Genomic DNA, 16372 nt, shown 5'->3' with positions numbered 1-16372 from the left:
TCTCGCTTAGATTCAATCATTAGCTTAAGAACACTCATGTTTCTTAGTACAGAATAAATCTCAGCTCGATCTGAGCAAAATAAAAATTGATCATCTCAAATCTCGCTTAGATTGAACCAGTAGCTTCAGAACACCAATGTTTCTTAGTCCAGAATTAATCTCAGCTCGATCTGAGCAATTTTTTTAATTTGATCATCTCAAATCTCGCTTAGATTCAACCAGTAGCTTCAGAACACCAATGTTTCTTAGTACAGAATTAATCTCAGCTCAATCTGAACAATTTGAAAAATTAGTCATCTCAGATCTCGCTTAGATTCAACCATTAGCTTCAGAACACTCATGTTTCTTAGTACAGAATCAATCTCAGCTGAATCTAAGCAAATAAAAAATTGATCATCTCAGATCTCGCTCAGATTCAACCAGTAGCTTCAGAACACCCAAGCTGCTTAGTACACAATTAATCTCAGCTCAATCTGAACAATTTGAATAATTAGTCATCTCAGATCTCGCTTAGACTGAACCAGTAGCTTCAGAACACCCATGTTTCTTAGTACAGAATTAATCTCAGCTCAATCTGAGCAATTTTTAAAAGTTGATCATCTCAGATCTCGCTTAGATTCAACCAGTAGCTTCAGAACACCAATGTTTCTTAGTACAGAATTAATCTCAGCTCAATCTGAACAATTTGAAAAATTAACCATCTCAGATCTCGTTTAGATTCAACCATTAGCTTTAGGACACTCATGTTTCTTAGTACAGAATAAATCTCAGCTCGATCTGAGCAAAATAAAAATTGAGCATCTCAAATCTCGCTTAGATTGAACCAGTAGCTTCAGAACACCAATATTTCTTAATACAGATTTAATCTCAGCTCGATATGAGCAATTTTTTTAATTTAATCATCTCAGGTCTCTCTTAGATTCAACCAGTAGCTTCAGAACACTCATGTTTCTTAGTACAGAATTAATCTCAGCTCAATCTGAGCAAATTGAAATATTTATCATCTCAGAAAATGTATCATCTCAGATCTCGCTTAGATTCAACCAGTAGCTTCAGAACACCAATGCTTCTTAGTACAGATTTAATCTCAGCTCAATCTGAACAATTTGAAAAATTAGTCATCTCAGATCTCGCTTAGATTCAATCATTAGCTTAAGAACACTCATGTTTCTTAGTACAGAATAAATCTCAGCTCGATCTGAGCAAAATAAAAATTGATCATCTCAAATCTCGCTTAGATTGAACCAGTAGCTTCAGAACACCAATGTTTCTTAGTCCAGAATTAATCTCAGCTCGATCTGAGCAATTTTTTTAATTTGATCATCTCAAATCTCGCTTAGATTCAACCAGTAGCTTCAGAACACCAATGTTTCTTAGTACAGAATTAATCTCAGCTCAATCTGAACAATTTGAAAAATTAGTCATCTCAGATCTCGCTTAGATTCAACCATTAGCTTCAGAACACTCATGTTTCTTAGTACAGAATCAATCTCAGCTGAATCTAAGCAAATAAAAAATTGATCATCTAAGATCTCGCTCAGATTCAACCAGTAGCTTCAGAACACCCAAGCTGCTTAGTACACAATTAATCTCAGCTCAATCTGAACAATTTGAATAATTAGTCATCTCAGATCTCGCTTAGACTGAACCAGTAGCTTCAGAACACCCATGTTTCTTAGTACAGAATTAATCTCAGCTCAATCTGAGCAATTTTTAAAAGTTGATCATCTCAGATCTCGCTTGGATTCAACCAGTAGCTTCAGAACACCAATGTTTCTTAGTACAGAATTAATCTCAGCTCAATCTGAACAATTTGAAAAATTAACCATCTCAGATCTCGTTTAGATTCAACCATTAGCTTTAGGACACTCATGTTTCTTAGTACAGAATAAATCTCAGCTCGATCTGAGCAAAATAAAAATTGAGCATCTCAAATCTCGCTTAGATTGAACCAGTAGCTTCAGAACACCAATATTTCTTAATACAGATTTAATCTCAGCTCGATATGAGCAATTTTTTTAATTTAATCATCTCAGGTCTCTCTTAGATTCAACCAGTAGCTTCAGAACACTCATTTTTCTTAGTACAGAATTAATCCCAGCTCAATCTGAACAAATTAAAAATTGATCATCTCAAATCTCGCTTAGATTGAACCAGTAGCTTCAGAACACCCATGTTTCTTAGTACAGAATTAATCTCAGCTCAATCTGAACAAATTAAAAATTGATCATCTCAAATCTCGCTTAGATTCAACCAGTAGCTTCAGAACACCAATGTTTCTTAGTACAGAATTAATCTCAGCTCAATCTGAACAATTTGAAAAATTAGTCATCTCAGATCTCACTTAGATTCAACCATTAGCTTCAGAACACTCATGTTTCTTAGTACAGAATCAATCTCAGCTGAATCTAAGCAAATAAAAAATTGATCATCTCAGATCTCGCTTAGACTTAACCAGTAGCTTCAGAACACTCATGTTTCTTAGTACAGAATTAATCTCAGCTCAATCTGAACAAATTGAAATATTGATCATCACAGAAAATGTATCATCTCAGATCTCGCTTGGATTCAACCAGTAGCTTCAGAACACCCATGTTTCTTAGTACAGAATCAATCTCAGCTGAATCTAAGCAAATAAAAAATTGTTCATCTCAGATCTCGCTTAGACTGAACCTGTAGCTTCAGAACACTCATGTTTCTTAGTACAGAATTAATCTCAGCTCAATCTGAGCAAATTGAAATATTGATCATCACAGAAAATGTATCATCTCAGATCTCGCTTGGATTCAACCAGTTGCTTCAGAACACCCATGTTTCTTAGTACAGAATTAATCTCAGCTCAATCTGAACAAATTAAAAATTGATCATCTCAAATCTCGCTTAGATTGAACCAGTAGCTTCAAAACACCCATGTTTCTTAGTACAGAATTAATCTCAGCTCAATCTGAACAAATTGAAAAATTAGTCTCCTCAGACCTCGCTTAGATTCAACCGTGAGCTTCAGAACACACATGTTTCTTAGCACAGAATTAATCTCAACTCAATCTGAACAAATTAAAAATTGATCATCTCAAACCTCGCTTAGATTCAACCATTAGCTTCAGAACACTCATGTTTCTTAGTACAGAATCAATCTCAGCTGAATCTAAGCAAATAAAAAATTGATCATCTCAGATCTCGCTCAGATTCAACCAGTAGCTTCAGAACACCCAAGTTGCTTAGTACAGAATTAATCTCAGCTCAATCTGAACAATTTGAAAAATTAGTCATCTCAGATCTAGCTTAGACTGAACCAGTAGCTTCAGAACACTCATGTTTCTTAGTACAGAATTAATCTCAGCTCAATCTGAGCAAATTGAAATATTGATCATCTCAGAAAATGTATCATCTCAGATCTCGCTTAGATTCAACCAGTAGCTTCAGAACTTCCATGTTTCTTAGTACAGAATTAATCTCAGCTCAATCTGAGCAATTTTTAAAAGTTGATCATCTCAGATCTCGCTTAGATTCAACTAGTAGCTTCAGAACACCAATGTTTCTTAGTGAAGAATTAATCTCAGCTCGATCAGAGCAATTTTTTAAAGTTGATCGTCTCAGATCTCGCTTAGATTCAACCAGTAGCTTTAGGACACTCATGTTTCTTAGTACAGAATCAATCTCAGCTCGATCTGAGCAAAATAAAAATTGATCATCTCAAATCTCGCTTAGATTCAACCAGTAGCTTTAGGACACTCATGTTTCTTAGTACAGAATTAATCTCAGCTCAATCTGAGCAAATTGAAATATTGATCATCTCAGAAAATGTATCATCTCAGATCTCGCTTGGATTCAACCAGTTGCTTCAGAACACCCATGTTTTTAGTACAGAATTAATCTCAGCTCAATCTGAACAAATTAAAAATTGATCATCTCAAATCTCGCTTAGATTGAACCAGTAGCTTCAAAACACCCATGTTTCTTAGTACAGAATTAATCTCAGCTCAATCTGAACAAATTGAAAAATTAGTCTCCTCAGACCTCGCTTAGATTCAACCGTGAGCTTCAGAACACACATGTTTCTTAGCACAGAATTAATCTCAACTCAATCTGAACAAATTAAAAATTGATCATCTCAAACCTCGCTTAGATTCAACCATTAGCTTCAGAACACTCATGTTTCTTAGTACAGAATCAATCTCAGCTGAATCTAAGCAAATAAAAAATTGATCATCTCAGATCTCGCTCAGATTCAACCAGTAGCTTCAGAACACCCAAGTTGCTTAGTACAGAATTAATCTCAGCTCAATCTGAACAATTTGAAAAATTAGTCATCTCAGATCTCGCTTAGACTGAACCAGTAGCTTCAGAACAGTAGCTGAGATTGATTCTGTACTAAGAGACATGCACTCATGTTCTGAGGCTTCTGCTTGAATCTAAGCGAGATCTGAGATGACTAATTTTTCAATTTGTTCAGATTGAGCTGAGATTAATTCTTTACTAAGAAACGTGGGTGTTCTGAAGCTACTGGTTGATTCTAAGCGAGATCTCATATGATCAATTTTTAATTTGCTCAGATTGAGCTGAGCGTAATTTAGTACTAAGAAACATTGGTGTTCTGAAGCTACTGGTTAAATCTAAGCGAGATCTCAGATGATCAATTTTTAATTTGCTCAGATTGAGCCGAGATTGATTCTGTACTAAGAAAGATTGGTGTTTTGAAGCTACTGGTTGAATCTAAGCGAGATCTGAGATGGTTAAATTTTAAAATTTGCTCAGATTGAGCTGAGATTAATTCTGTACTAAGAAACATGGTTGTTCTGAAGCTAATGGTTGAATCTAAGCGAGATCTGAGATTATCAATTTTTAAAATTGTTCAGATTGAGCTGAGATAAATTCTGTACTAAGAAACATGAGTGTCTTGAGGCTTCTGGTTGAATCTAAGCGAGATCTGAGATGATTAATTTTTCAATTTGCTCAGATTGACCGAGATTGATTCTCTACTTAGAAATGTGGGTGTTCTGAAGCTACTGGTTGAATCTAAGCGAGATCTGAGATGATCAATTTTTAAAATTGTTCAGATTGAGCTGAGATAAATTCTGTACTAAGAAACAGTGGTGTTCTGAAGCTAATGGTTCGATCTAAGCGAGATCTGAGATGATCAATTTTTCAATTTGATCAGATTGAGCCGACATTGATTCCGTACTAAGAAACATTGGTGTTCTGAAACTACTGGTTGATTCTAAGCGAGATCTGAGATGATCAATTTTTAAAAATTGATCAGCTCGAGCTGAGATTGATTCTTTATTAAGAAACGTGGGTGTTCTGAAGCTACTGGTTCAGTCTAAGCGAGATCTGAGATGACTAATCTTTCAAATTGTTCAGATTGAGCTGAGATTAATTCTGTACTAAGAAACTTGGGTGTTCTGAAGCTTATGGTTGAATCTAAGCGAGATCTGAGACGATCAATTTTAAAAAATTGCTCAGATCGAGCTGAGATTAATTCTGTACTAAGAAACATTGGTGTTCTGAAGCTAATGGTTGAATCTAAGCGAGATCTGAGATGATCAATTTTTAAAAATTGCTCAGATTGAGCTGAGATTAATTCTGTACTAAGAAACATGGGTGTTCTGAAACTACTGGTTGAATCTAAGCGAGATTTGAGATGATCAATTTTTAATTTGTTCAGATTGAGTTGAGATTAATTCTGTACTAAGAAACACGGGTGTTCTAAAGTATATGGTTGATTCTTAGCGAGATCTGAAAAGTAAATTTTTTAATATGCTCAGATTTGAGCTGAGATTAATTCTGTAGTAAGAAACATGGGTGTTCTGAAGCTAGTGGTTGAATCTAAGCGAGATCTGAGATGACTTATTTTTCAATTTGTTCAGATTGAGCTGAGATTTATTCTGTACTAAGAAACATGGGTGTTCTGAAGCTAATGAATGAATCTAAACGAGATCTGAGATGATCATTTTTTAAAAATTGATCAGATTGAGCTGAGATAAATTTTGTACTAAGAAACATGGGTGTTCTGAAGCTACTGGTTGATTTTAAACGAGATCTGAGATGACTAATTTTTCAATTTGTTCAGATTGAGCTGAGATTTATTCTGTACTAAGAAACATGGGTGTTTTAAGCTACTGGTTGAATCTAAGCAAGATCTGAGATGAGATCTGAGATGATCAATTTTTAAAAATTGATCAGATTGAGCTGAGATTATTTCTGTACTAAGAAACATGAGTGTCTAGAGGCTTCTGGTTGAATCTAAGCGAGATCTGAGATTATTAATTATTAAATTTGCTCAGATTGACCGAGATTGATTCTCTACTTAGAAACGTGGGTGTTCTGAAGCTACTGGTTCAATCTAAGCGAGATCTGAGATGATCAATTTTCTAATTTGCTCAGATTGCCCGAGATTGATTCTGTACTAAGAAACATGAGTGTCCTGAGGCTTCTGGTTGAATCTAAGCGAGATCTGAGATGACTAATTTTTCAATTTGTTCAGATTGAGCTGAGATTTATTCTGTATTAAGAAACATGGGTGTTTTTAAGCTAATGGTTGAATCTAAGCGAGATCTGAGATGATCAATTTTTCAATTTGCTCAGATTGACCGAGATTGATTCTGTACTAAGAAACATGGGTGTTTTTAAGCTAATGGTTGAATCTAAGCGAGATCTGAGATGATCAATTTTTAAAATTTGCTCAGATTGAGCTGAGATTGATTCTGTACTAAGAAACATGGGTGTTCTGAAGGTACTGGTTCAGTCTAAGCGAGATCTGAGATGATAAATTTTTCAATTTGCTCAGATTGAGCTGAGATTAATTCTGTTCTAAGAAACATGAGTGTTCTGAAGCTAATGGTTGAATCTAAGCGAGATCTGAGATGACCAATTTTTAAAAATTGCTCAGATTGAGCTGAGATTAATTCTGTACTAAGAAACATGAGTGTTCTGAAGCTAATGGTTGAATCTAAGCGAGATCTGAGATGACCAATTTTTAAAATTTGCTCAGATTGAGCTGAGATTAATTCTGTACTAAGAAAAATGAGTGTTCTGAAGCTACTGGTTGAATCTAAGCGAGATCTGAGATGATCAAATTAAAAAAATTGCTCAGATCGAGCTGAGATTAATTTTGTACTAAGAAACATGAGTGTCCTGAAGCTACTGGTTGAATCTAAGCGAGATCTGAGACGAGCAATTTTTAAAAATTGATCAGATCGAGCTGAATAAATATTCTGTACTAAGAAACATGGGTGTTTTGAAGCTAATGGTTGATTCTAAGCGAGATCAGAAATGATAAATTTTTAAAAATTGATCAGCTCGAGCTGAGATTTATTCTGTACTAAGAAACATGGGTGTTCTGAAGCTACTGGTTTAATCTAAGCGAGATCTGAGATGATACATTTTCTGAGATGATCAATTTTTCAATTTGCTCAGATTGAGCTGAGATTAGTTCTGTACTAAGAAACATGAGTGTTCTGAATCTGAGCTCAATCCGAGCTCTGAGCAAATTAAAAATTGATCATCTCAGATCTCGCTTAGATTCAACCACTAGCTTCAGAACACCCATGTTTATTATTACAGAATCAATCTCGGCTCAATCTGAGCAAATTAAAAAAATTAGTCATCTCAGATCTCGTTTAGATTGAACCAGTAGCTTCAGAACACTCATGATTCTTAGTACAGAATAAATCTCAGCTCAATCTGAGCAATTTTTAAAAATTGGTCATCTCAGATCTCGCTCAGATTCAAATATTAGCGTTCTGAAGCTACTGGTTGGATCTAAGCGAGACCTGAGATGATCAATTTTTAAAAATTGCTCAGATTGAGCTGAGATTAATTCTGTACTAAGAAACATGGGTGTTCTGAAGCTAATGGTTGATTCTAAGCGAGATCTGAAATGTAAATTTGTTAAAAATTGATAAGATCGAGTTGAGATTTATTCTGTACTAAGAAACATGGGTGTTCTGAAGCTAAAGATTGATTCTAAGCGAGATCTGAAATGTAAATTTTTTAAAAATTGATCAGATCGAGCTAAAATTAAATCTGTACTAAGAAACATTGGTGTTCTGAAGCTACTGGTTGAATCTATGCGAGATCTGAGATGATCAATTTTTCAATTTGATCAGATTGAGCTGAGATTAATTCTGTGCTAAGAAACATGTGTGGTTGAATCTAAGCGAGATCTGAGATGACTAATTTTTAAAATTGTTCAGATTGAGCTGAGATTAATTCTGTACTAAGAAACATGGGTGTTCTGAAGCTAATGGTTGAATCCAAGCGAGATCTGAGATGATACATTTTCTGTGATGATCAATATTTCAATTTGCTCAGATTGAGCTGAGATTAATTCTGTACTAAGAAACATGGTTGTTCTGAAGCTAATGGTTGAATCTAAGCGAGATCTGAGATTATCAATTTTTAAAATTGTTCAGATTGAGCTGAGATTAATTCTGTACTAAGAAACATGGGTGTTCTGAAGCTAATGGTTGATTCTAAGCAAGACCTGAAATGTAAAATCTTTTAAAAATTGATAAGATCGAGTTGAGATTTAATCTGTACTAAGAAACATGGGTGTTCTGAAGCTAAGGGTTGATTCTAAGAGAGATCTGAAATGTAAATCTTTTAAAAATTGACCAGATCGGTCTGAGATTAATTCTGTACTAAGAAACATTGGTGTTCTGAAGCTACTGGTTGAATCTATGCGAGATCTGAGATGATCAATTTTTCAATTTGATCAGATTGAGCCGACATTGATTCCGTACTAAGAAACATGGGTGTTCTGAAACTACTGGTTGAATCTAAGCGAGATCTGAGATGATCAATTTTTAAAAATTGCTCAGATTGAGCTGAGATTAATTCTGTACTAAGAAACATGGGTGTTCTGAAGCGACTGGTTGAATCTAAGCGAGATTTGAGATGATCAATTTTTAATTTGTTCAGATTGAGCTGAGATTAATTCTGTACTTAAAAACATGGGTGTTCTGAAGCTAACGGTTGAATCTAAGCGAGATCTGAAATGTAAATTTTGTTAAAAATTGATCAGATCGAGTTGAGATATATTCTGTACTACGAAACATTGGTGTTCTGAAGCTAATGGTTGAATCTATGCGAGATCTGAGATGATCAATTTTGAATTTGCTCAGATTGAGCTGAGTTTTAATTCGTACTAAAAAAACATGAGTGTCCTGAAGTTACTGGTTGAATCTAAGCGAGATCTGAGACGACCAATTTTTAAAAATTGATCATATCGAGCTGAATAAATATTCTGTACTAAGAAACATGGGTGTTTTGAAGCTAATGGTCGAATCTAAGCGAGATCTGAGATTACTAATTTTTCAAATTGTTCAGATTGAGCTGAGATTAATTCTGTACTAAGAAACATGGGTGTTCTGAAGCCAATGGTTGATTCTAAGCGAGATCAGAAATGATAAATTTTTAAAAATTGATCAGCTCGAGCTGAGATTTATTCTGTACTAAGAAACATTGGTGTTCTGAAGCTAATGGTTGAATCTAAGCGAGATCTGAGATGATCAATTTTTCAATTTGCTCAGATTGAGCTGAGATTAATTCTGTACTAAGAAACATGAGTGTCCTGAGGCTTCTGGTTGAATCTAAGCGAGATCTGAGATGATCAATAGGTGTTCTGAAGCTAATGGTTGATTCTAAACGAGATCTGAGATGACTAATTTTTCAATTTGCTCAGATTGAGCTGAGATTTATTCTGTACTAAGAAACATGGGTGTTCTGAAGCTAATGGTTGAATCTAATCGAGATCTGAGACGGTCAATTTTGAAAATTGATCAGATTTAGCTGAGATTAATTCTGTACTAAGGAACAGTGGTGTTCTGAAGCTACTGATTGAATCTAAGCGAGATCTGAGATGATCAATTTTTCAATTTGCTCAGATTGAGCTGAGATTAATTCTGTACTGAGAAACATGAGTGTCCTGAAGCTTCTGGTTGAATCTAAGCGAGATCTGATATGACTCATTTTTCAATTTGCTCAGATTGAGCCGAGATTGATTCTGTACTAAGAAACGTGGGTGTTCTGAAGCTAATGGTTGAATCTAAGCGTTATCTGAGATGATAAATTTTTAATTCGCTCAGATTGAGCTGAGATTAATTCTGTACTAAGAAACATGTGTGTCCTGAAGCTACTGGTTGAATAAAAATAATGGACCCTTCCCATGAAATATGCTAACTACATTCACGCATGCGTACAGACCCTTCCCATGAAATATGCTAATTACATTCACGCATGCGTACAGACCCTGTTGGTTAGCAAACGCCATTAGTCGTGTTTCAAAACAGCGCGATGTTCCCTCGTTCTGCCAACCAAAACGTTAGTGCACACGTGCTATTAGACCGTGGGATGATCATCAAAAAGGGCTCTAGTTTTCGAGTTTTGTGGTCTACCCTCTGCAACTACCTGAATTTTTCCCCAGATGTTCTTATGGAAGTCCTGAATAACATGTGAAAGTCGTCAAGGGCAAAACTTGCACAGTAATGAGTTATTTTAATTAGAAAATAATTATAGAAAAATAGCGCCCTCTATTGGTCAAAACTGGAGAACTATGCACAAACTCTATGGGCAAATCACCAAGTGCACAAACGAATGGGGAAAATATACTGGCTTATTTATTTTGCTTTCATTTACAGGTTTTCAGCTCTTTTCTCCCAAATTAATTAATTATTTAACATCCCTGGACATCAATCATTTCCCCAATTGAGTTATTTCAATTGTTTCAAATTAATGTCACTAACAAACTTTCTGGGCCTCATTTTGGTCATTTACTAAGTTTTCAGAGCTTAGACAGGCCTTAATTAAATTGTAATCGATTGAATGAATGAACTTGACAAAAAAAGGATATTGTTGACATTCAGATTTTTTTAATTTCTTCTCTTCATATCATAATGACACATTTCTAGTACAATACTCATTGTTATCATGATGAATTATGTTACTTTCTTGAAAAGGCCCTTTTAAATTCCCCCACACAATTCAATTTAAAACAATAATAAATCCGTTTATGTGCCGTATAACCTATGCCTGGCGTATCCCCAAAAAGTCTTGACGTATTCTCACGTATCCACATGTAACATACATAACTTCATTTTAAGTTAGTGATACGCTATCAATTCATTAGTCATACGCTTTGTATACGTTCAGTACGCTATGGATGCGATTCTGGGAAGTTGGGCACTCTTGAACTTTTAAAATGCTCGAACTAGTTTCTGTAGGCCTATACGCCGGCATACGTTAAGGCGATACACCATGGTGTGACAGGGCCGTTAACAATTTCAAAGATATAAAGATTTTACAAAATTGAATGAAAATAATATAAATCTAGTTCCCAAACTGTCTTTCTGGTACCACAGTAACTGATGGGTTAATTCAATTCTCAAATAAATTGTTCCACATTTATTTTAAGGTTTATATTTTGGTAAGCCAAAAGCTTACTTTTTACACATTGTACTTGTGCAGAATTCTCTTCTTGTTTTTTCTACTTTTCTATTGAAAATGATGATTCAGACAACATTTTGTTTAAATTAGTTATCATCAGAATAAACATCCCCGTCCGAGTCCTTTGTAGCCACTCCGCAACTGGCACAAAAGCATAAGTCTGTGCAGGGGAAATTGATTTGTTGACAGGAACATCTGCTGTGTGATATTTTCCTTTACATACTTTCTTCTTCAATCTGCATGATACACTGTTCGGGGAGCACGTTCAGCTGAGGCGTTTCAGAATCACCAGTGTCAGAGCGTAGCAACCTTTTGATCGTGGTTCACCTTCAGTTGTCTCGTTGCTAATGGCATCACTATTCTCGCGTTCTGCAAGCGAATTATAAAAGCATACTCGATGACTGAACAGACAGTACACAAAATAAAAACAATTTGTAGGAAAAGCAAACATGTACAGTTTTGGTGAAGGTAGATCAACTCATTGTTCCTTAATTGTAGTACACATCCAATCCAAAGTTTATTTAGGCAGTATGAATTTCTCATATCCAAGTGGCATGCCCTCATACCCTAGTCAACTTGTGCCCAACTACTAAAGGTCAATCCATACAAAACGTATGATAAAGAGCACCGGAAAGCTTTTGATATAAAGAGGACATTTTTACCCAATACTTTGAACTTTTCATTATCTTGTAGCAAATTCTTGCAAAAGTTTACACAGATTTTATATATAGATTTTTTTATTTAATAGTAGGGATACTGGTCCTGTTCACAAATACCAACAGTTAACCATATATTCATTTGAGTTTTTTCTCTCGTTTTCCTGAAAACAAAAGAAAAAAAGGTTAGAAGGTTACGCACAGTATTTCTTCTGGTGGACGAGAGTAATGAACAAGTTATTTTTTTTTACCTTCAATTTTTGTTCTTCTTTAGCTTTCTCAGATTAGTTTCTGCCTTTCTTTGTTTGTCCTACTACCTGCACGCTTCATTGTCAGCGAAAAGTGTTGATATACCACTAACCCAGAGCGGACATGTCATACTGAAAAGAAAAGAAATACAAATAAATGAGGCCCTAGTTTACTCATCTTATTTGAAAACAAAATTAGGCTTGTTCCCCTTAGTTTAAATACAAAATTTTAATTTTAATACCACATCTCAAAGAAATCTGGTTGTTTGCCTCTAGAATTTTAAGAATAAAGATGGGGATGTTATTTATTATTATTCAAGCATACTTCATCACGTGATTAGTATGGGGGTCTTGGGGTACGTGTATGTACCCTTGCCCTTCCTCCACTTCAGTGTTTTAGTTTAGTAAGTAAGGGCCAATTTAATTTTTCCTGAATCGTGTAAATTTTTAATCGGCCTAGTGCATTGAATACTTAATGTTTTTTGATTTTTCATACTGTAGTCTGTACATGTAATTGTAATTACTAATTGTAACAGTGCATGTATGAATATGATGTATGTTTTTTGTTATTAATTCAAGTATTAAGTAAATAACTTAAACCGATGTGTGTCATCATCATGATTCATCACCAAAATGTGTATCCTCATCATGTGATCGTGACTCTGATTTCGTTTCATATATTTGAGAGATCGGAGCATTTCATTTTGTTTAACTTCATGACTTGAATAAAAAATTTAAAAAAAATGATTAACTGCTTTGCTTCGAATTGAAGCACAACTTATTCTGGAAAGAAATGTTGCCTAAATACCTTCAACTTCCACTAGTACATCCACGGTACTCCAACCAGCAGCTGCCGCTGTGCTTTCTGGTGAAATTGGATCGGAAGGTCTTGTCTTTTGTAGGTCGCTGTCATGTCATCCATCCATGGCGTCCAAACTCCAAGCATACACATTTTCACATGTCATGATGATCATGATGTTTTTCCTAACCACTGCTGGGCCAACGAACTCCTGCCAGCGATAACTATTTTCCCGAACTAGCTCGGATTAAATTTATGTTGTTTTCATGTAACATAAAACGAGCCGATCTTCGCAACTTTCTTCCCTTCACACAGGACGAAGTTTCCTGAGAAGCGTAGACGACATCTTTCTGCAATCCTTCTCGAAACCACGGCTTCGGCTCCGCATGCTAGCTTGGCCCCGCGGTTGTTTTGGCAATTGTGCGTACTTTGCGTACGCGCTCAGTCAGGGCTTCAGACGAGATAAGGGAACCTGAAGCTGAATCCAACGCAGGCGCCGTCGTTTCGAAAAGGGCCACAAAACCACAGGACTTCGAAACAAGCTCTTTCATTGGTCTACACATCCGCATGCATGTCATATGCGCTATGATTGGCCGAGCTTATAAGTCATCTATTTTGTTGTTGCACGTTCAGCCATTTATTCTCGCTGTATTATTGTGCTTCATTTCGCGAATAAATCCATACTGTGCAAGTTTTGTGCTTGACGACTTTTTTTGGGTGGTAAGTTGAATTTTCTTCAAATTTTGAGACCAAATGTAAGTAGTTGTGTAGGGTAGAGCACTGAAAAGCAGAATTTGGAGCATCATCCCACGGTCTATATGTGCAATTTACATATTGGAAGGGTCTTATCGACACCACAGTTTATACAATTGTGTATATATACATGTACTACAGTTACAAATACATATTCAAGAGGTGCTCTTTCAATTTTTTTGAGAATGAATTAAGTGAACGAGACTTTTTAATATCAGAGTTAATTGGTTGTTCCTTAATAGCGTGCCACGTGCGAGATGTACATGTTGTTTTTGGAAAACGTTGTTCGGTTGAATTTTGTATACAAATCACCTGTTGAAACTGCACGAGTTGAATATGTATGGATTGATGAACACGTAAAAAGATCATTAAAGGATCACGTTGCCTTGGATCGGACGAGTTGGTCTATAAAAAGCGTTTTTAACCGTTTTCTATAAAATGCATATGGTTGGAAAGATGTTGTAAAAGTAGAATACAATGATCCACACAAATTTGCCTCGAAATTGCGTGGTTTTCCTTTTACTGTGCGAACTAACACGGTCGGCCAGTTATGGGAGTCAAAAGTTTGACTTCCATAAATGGCCGACCTTGTTAGTCGACGAGGTAAAAGGAAAACCGTGCAATTTCGAGGCATGTTTGTGTGGATCATTGTATTCTACTTTTACAACATCTTTCTACCCATGTGCATTTTATAACAAACGCTTTTCATGGACGAACTCGACCGATCCAAGGCAACGTGTTCCTTTAAATTCGTTAGGCAATAAAGAGCCACTTTTGTATTTATACATGAATTTACCTAAACTAAAATTGTACAAATCGTTAACAAGGAACTTTATAAGGCTATGAAACAGCTGTGGTAGTGTGATCCACATAGTTTTTACTAATAATTCGATCAGCTTTCTTTTGTCTGACTGTTAAGCTTTCCCATGTAATTTACTGCTACAACAACGCTATGTATCGTGGGACGTGACGCTCCATAAATCGCGATCAATAAGTAAAGGGTCCGAGATTCTAAAATCGCAGCGTTATTGGAAACAAAGCAACAAATAATTCCACAAAGCAAAGCTGTTTACTTTCTTCCTTTTCTAGTCGGATGAACTCTGGTATTGGCTGAGACTATTCAAGCCTTTTTAGTCGGATATCTCCTCTGCTATTTAGTACCGATGATTATTGTTGAGGAGGATATTATACCAGCCTCTTACGAGCCATTGGTCGAGTAGCTCGGCGCGGCTATTGACGGTGACTATGGATTTGTTCGTGGAGGTACCTGATTTGTTGAGAAGGGAACCAAAATACCACTAATGCCAAATTCATCAGGTTATAAAAATGTTTTTGTCTGATTTGCTCTAAGACAAAGACATCCTGATTGGTATGCAATGTGGAGACACTTGACTATTATCCGCGAGCACGTGAATTATTATGCGCTCAGGTATACAATACAATAAGTGTGTATATAGCAGTGCGTTATATTTTAGTCGGCTAGGTAATTACCATTACATTGGCTTAGCGGGGAAATACGTGTGCAGTTGAGTTAACAAAATTACTACAATAACAATAACAGAGCCGATTGAATTAACACTATGCTCAAAAGTTGGGGACAAAATAATCCACATTTATGTGGATAATAAGTTTACTTTGTATTCGTCCAGGATAGATTGACATGGTCTCATACGCCTCTTTATGTTTATATACTTTATATTATAATGTACTTCATATTTCAATCTTTAGCATAGTAATACCCAAAAAGGTAAATACACAAATGAACAACTACCTTGTGACAACCAATTACACCCGAACACTACCATTTTTCTGACACTAATTAACAGTTTACAAAAAGAACGAAATGAAGAGAAAAAAAAAACCTAAAATAATATGGGCCTACAACACCACATCCACAACTAAACTTTAACATCGATACCAAGAAACATACATTATACCAATAATTCTATCCCATATGGGGAATTACCAAACTATACACCAAAACATCAACAAACAAACAAGTCAAAATAACTACACTTAAAAGAAGTTTAAAGGGCATGGACAAAAAGAAACAAATGGCAAGACACAGATAATAAAAAAAATTGAGACTCAAATAAAAGGAGAAACAAACAAATAAAGACTCAAAGAAAAAAACAACCCAAACAATAAAAGTATAGAATCTTATAAATGTTATGAATCTTTGGAGCTTCAGATCCTCATTCATTTTAAATACAATTCCCAATCTAGCCTTGCTCAAGGCAGTCGCATTATTCGCTCCGAAAAGACGCAGCTGTAAACCCACCCGCCGTATACCCTGTGCATGGTGTGTGCGATCACACCGAATGACCCACCCGTACACACACTGTCACATCGCACGAATACTGTTCACACAAATCATCGCACTCGTACACCACTAATCGCATGCGGAGGCCGTCAGGCCGACAGCCTTGTCGGATCTGTATCTTCCCGTTTTAATGTGTTGTATTGAAAAA

General features: G+C 35.7%; 1 long non-coding RNA gene across 1 annotated transcript; it reads right to left on the bottom strand.

Annotated features, from left to right (window-relative positions):
* Positions 1-10434: 10434 nt before the first annotated feature.
* On the bottom strand, positions 10435-13960 carry LOC139952660 (uncharacterized). Its single transcript, XR_011787906.1, has 3 exons — positions 13158-13960; positions 12353-12481; positions 10435-11814 (listed from the first exon to the last, which is right to left on the bottom strand). It is a non-coding gene; the product is annotated as an uncharacterized lncRNA (long non-coding RNA).
* Positions 13961-16372: the final 2412 nt, after the last annotated feature.

This window comes from Asterias amurensis, chromosome 20 (assembly GCF_032118995.1).
Source record: "Asterias amurensis chromosome 20, ASM3211899v1".
In the NCBI taxonomy this organism is placed as follows: Eukaryota; Metazoa; Echinodermata; class Asteroidea; order Forcipulatida; family Asteriidae; genus Asterias; species Asterias amurensis.
Note: the sequence above shows the minus strand (reverse complement) of the source record. Positions and strands in the feature narration are given on the sequence as shown.